Source organism: Mangifera indica, unplaced genomic scaffold (genome assembly GCF_011075055.1).
Source record: "Mangifera indica cultivar Alphonso unplaced genomic scaffold, CATAS_Mindica_2.1 Un_0011, whole genome shotgun sequence".
In the NCBI taxonomy this organism is placed as follows: Eukaryota; Viridiplantae; Streptophyta; class Magnoliopsida; order Sapindales; family Anacardiaceae; genus Mangifera; species Mangifera indica.
This window is the reverse complement of record NW_025401103.1, coordinates 145,401-150,631: the sequence shown is the minus strand read 5'-3', so window position 1 is coordinate 150,631 and position 5,231 is coordinate 145,401. Positions and strand designations below refer to the sequence as shown.

The 5,231-nt window shown below is 30.1% G+C and overlaps 1 pseudogene; it reads right to left on the bottom strand.

Moving 5' to 3' along the window:
* Window positions 1-696: 696 nt before the first annotated feature.
* LOC123205662 lies at window positions 697-3,604 on the bottom strand (annotated as a pseudogene).
* Window positions 3,605-5,231: the final 1,627 nt, after the last annotated feature.

Below are 5,231 nucleotides of genomic sequence, written 5' to 3'. Positions count from 1 at the left end.
ATAAAATATTTCCTTTCCAACACATTAGTCATTTGCCTTTTCCTTTATATTTTACCACCAATTCATCGTTATTTCTATTGAGTTGTATTTTATAAGATTGCATCAATTAGCCTATTCACCATCTAAAGACCTCATTGTTTTAAATAGACTTCAAGAACTTCTTATTTGTTTAGCTAAAACTAGGTAAATATATAGTTTGCACAAGTGACAAGAACGTGGAAAGACCTTTTAAAGGCAAGTTTGTTATTGGATATCTTTGCCACATGTATCTCATCATTATGAACTTCTCATTTCCTAAATTGAAAGAAAAAACAAAATTAATAAATAAATAAATGTCATTCATTCAAATACCAATGACAAAAGAAACTACTCTTGGCAATTTAATATGGTCGGCTACGTCAATGTAATATAAAAAAAAAAACATTAACATTTCGTTCCTTGTGTCCTAGCTCTGTTGAGGTCAAATATTTTAGTTTCTTAAGGGAGCCTAGTTAGTTAATTTTCTTCTCATGGAGCAAGAGATCTAGGTATCAATCCCTCTCACACCAATCTTGAAATGGAATACTATTCTATTTCCTCATAAAAAGAGATGGAGTGGGGTTTGCGATAAGTAAAAGAGAGAACATTATAGTGATTCTTGTCAAGCTCCAACCCAACACATTCAAGAATTTTCCAATTTCTACTTATACTAGAGAATGTCTACAAAGTTAGCAAGGAGTACAACTTTATTAGCTTATCCTGCCTAATACAATGGAGAACAACACATGCCTCTAAATATGAAATTTAGACACTGCAAAGATAAATGGGATTGAAAACGTCAAAAATGCTATTCAATCACAAAAAGTAAAAAAACAATAAAAATCTTACTGACTATGAAAAATGGCACTCCAAAACCAAGAGTTTAGTGATAAGAGTGCATACATGTGCCATAAAGTGGAAAATTCATAGTATGCCTTCTTGCACAGTTTTAGAGGAAATCTATAATATAGAAGAATGATAAAAGAAAGTCAACCATGGAAATGCATTGCAAGGTTGAGAGTGGAGAAAGCCATAGATGCCGGCTCCTGATTAAACAGACAAGAAGTTGAAATATATACCCAAGAAAAGTGCAATAAAAATAAAATGCTCCAAATTGGTTAAATTAAAGTATAAAGTTGATAAAACAACAAACCTGAATCCCAAAAACACGTTTGAATGGCCATTTACCATGATACTTAATAGGTCCATTACCAAGAGCATCTTTCTTTCTCTCTATCACCCATACAATTGTAGCGACAATCACTTAGACAATCCCATAGCTTCCATCGTAAGTAAAGAGGTTCTTGCATGTACCATGGACCATCAATTGAGATACCATCAGAAGAAAATTTGCAATGTGGAAAGCATCTTTCCCCAACACAGCCAGTTTTTTCACATTGTTCAACACAAGCCCTAAAATTGGAGATATGCCACAAAGTCTTCAGGATTTCATACACACACACACATGTCAGAACCTTATGAATTCAGTCATAGAATTTGGCAATTGTAGGTAACATGTAAAGAAAATTAATTTCAAAATCTGAAGATACCATAAAGCAAGTAAATTAATTCAAAAGACGTAGATGATAAAGTCAATTATAGAGCCATTATTGAAACATACTGGTCTAGACAGATGATGAACTTAACAGTAAAATACGGAAATTCATGTTTATACGCTCATAACCTTTGTCACCAACATAAATTCAAAAAAAAAAAAATCAATGAGTTGCCTCGACAAGTAGTTACACTGATACACAATTCTTGTTACTGCTCAACTTATTTGTCTCTTAGGTTGACCCTTACAATCCAGTTATATGAGCCGTCAACCTGATCATTTGTTAAATTCTTATCTAATTTCAAGTAATATGGTAGGTCAAAGTTTTATGTCTAGATCAAATCAACTAAGTAGCAAACAAAGATTATAAATATTTGTTAAAAGTTAAAATCATATAAAGCAAAATACAATTTCTATGGATTGAGAAATTTGGAAAAAGAAACACTAAAAACAAGAAGTATTGAGAAAATAAGCTTATACCTGTAGAGAGGATTAGCATCGCCTGCACTGGCATTCAAACCTTTAACAAGACATGAAAGCACAAAATACAAGGTAACCCAATGTCGACTAATCATCTGTTCAAAAAATAAAAATAAAAATAGAAAATATTAACCAAATGATTAATCAAATCAAATCAAAAATGTTTACATCACCAACGACAACGAACTAATTAATAAATGATTTTGAGTTACATTGATTGAATCAACGAATATTAAAAAAAATTAAATCAACTTAGAGGAAAACAACGAAGGGGTATTTGGTTTGAGTTTTTTAAGATTAGCTTGATAATCTATTTTGTATTTTCTTGTTTGGTTTGTCAGTAATAAAATATTACAGTAATCTTCTATTACTAATACTGATGTGATAGATAATATAGATGATAATTTGATTACCACCTTCACCTTAGGTATTTAAAGATTACCGAGGTAATCTTGATTTTATTATAATTATATTATTATTTATTAATTTTTTGAGACAAAAATAAATTTATTTTTAATTAATATGACAAATAATATAATAAAATTTAAAAATAATTATATTCAAGGGCATTTAAGTAAAATAATTTACTAGTAATCTTTTATTATCTTTAACCAAACACAATAATTATTTATACTTATCAAATTTTATCAAACATATTAATCATTTATACCCAGTAATCTTCTAAATAATTTATCTTTAAGGTAATCTATCTATTTTGATAATAAAATATTACCCAAACCAAACACCTCCTAAAAGATCATGCTTTACTTCTCTGCAGCAGCTCCCAATGAAACCTTTCTTCCTTAAAACTTCATGCACAATATCAACAGAAGGGACAGAGATTCCTTTTTTGTATTTTAATCTCTTTTTTTTTTTTTTTCACATTAATTTACCTTCTAATAGAGGGTCTTACTTCAAATTAACTGTCAACCTCTAAGATCTTAATTAAAAACCGTTGAAACTTCCCGTTAAATCACTGTCTCTTTCGTATGCTAAAAACATACAGAAGAGGCATAAGATAGTAAGAGAAAACACGGAAATAACTAGTAAAAATATTATTGAACAAAAGATCAAATCAAGACAAGTACGAAAGAGTACAATGCCGAAAAGCCGATGAACAGAGTGGATTCTTCTATAAGAACTCTTAGACGCAACTAGCATCTCCACTCCCTTAAAAACCAAAACAAAATCACCATCAAATACAAATTTTTAAATAGTAGAATAGTAAGAATAAGAATAAGTACAATTTACCGTAACAATCTCATCTTTGCATTTAATTCCTATGACAGTCCTGCAAAAAATAAGGAAATTTGAAATAAATCAAGAGATTATAACAGAAAGTAAAGGAAAATCGAAGGTTACTAAGTGATCTGAGTAAAGTACTCGCTGTTTTCGACAGCTTTGGCGGAGTTCTCGATCTGGAAAACGCGACCACTGGGAAAAAATGTACTGACTATGCTGGTCATTCTCTTCCTTGGATTTGATTCTTAACTGTCCTGTGTGTTTCTTCAACTCTCACACAGGATGCGTGGGTCTCTCTCTAAATGTAGAGAGGATAATTTACTCCTTCCACCCAAGGTTTAGTGTAAAAGCCCTTTTCCACCGGTATAAAGGTAAAATATTAATTTTCTTTTCATTAATTAAAAAAAGTGAAAAATAACAGTTTTATATCTAATCTAAATATTTTAAATATGAGAATTGGTTTAAAAACTCACAAATCAATATATATAATCTTTTCAAACCCTCATATATTATAAAACTAATGTATGGTCTTAATAATTGTAATATAACATATATATCTATAATTTGTTACATTTTGTTATTTTTTTTATGTAGTTGTCATTTTTGGAACTATTAACGGGTAGATTGATATTTCAAAATTTTTAAAAGGCCCCAAACTTTTTTTCCAATAAACTCCTAGAAAATTTCAAAAAGACTTCGATTATTTAAAAATTACAATTTATTCCTTAATATCCAACTATACCATAAAGATACATTTAGATATAGGAAGAGAGGAAGGTGAAGGTAAAACAAAGAAAAAATAAAATGGTATTTATTTGATTTGGATATTTAAAAAGTTATTTTTAATTTTTGTTAATTTACCATGATAATTTAAAAAAATGAAATAGTATAATAAAATAGTAATTTTACTTTCTAATATTATTGTTTAATTACCATAATTAATTTTTTTTTTGGGATAGTGTTATTTATGTTTGATTTTAGGTAGGGTGAGTAAATTACCAGGTCAACCTGCAACCGTTAGGTATCCTACTATTAATTCTGATTCATACTCAAAACCGAAGGAAATGTGGTACAGTCTTGTAATAAATTGAAGGAACTTGTAGGTTATGATTCTTTGTCTTTGGGAGTACGAACTGACCCGACCCAGCTATTTAATGTACTGGAAAACCACCCAGATTTGACCCTCTTGGAGCTAGGGGTATTTGGCTGCTGTATATATCCATGGACGTGTAATATCTTTGCCTGCTGAGTATTTTTGTTAAAGATTTTGTGAGACCAAAGAAGAAAGATGAAAGAATTGTGTGGCTCTCAGAGAAAATCAAGTCCATTTTACAGTTGAATTATGTAGATGAGCTGAGGGATTTGATGGATAGCATTTGGTAATAATCATTCATTTAATTCTGCGGTTACAGTGGCGAACCTAGCGAAGGAGAGATAGTGGAGAAGCTTTAAATCTGTGACTGTCACAGCTCATCCAAGCTACTGGTGAAGGCAGCTGCAATGAAGTAACATCATCACACATTTATGATTGTGATGAAGCATATACTTGCTAGATTAATATTAATAAAGCATACACATTAACATAAAATTTGAAAAAACATGTTTTGAGTAAGAACTGAAACTATTCGAAACCTACAGAGTCGGTTCCATATATTTGCTAGATTAATAGTAATGAAACATACACATTCAATTTGAAAAAACAGGTTTTGAGTAAGAATCTAAACTACTTGAAACCTACAAGGTCGATTTCTATTAGAAACCACCTTTGCAAGTTTCAAGTTTTGGGTTCTATTTTTAGGAACCAGTCGATTCTAATTCTGATTTCAGTTTTTAAAATTTTTAAAAGGTACCTAGACTGTTCATATCTAATTTTAGATAGGAAAGTATTATCTATATCGATTAGGGATGAAAAGGTGTTTTAAGATCAAACATTGAT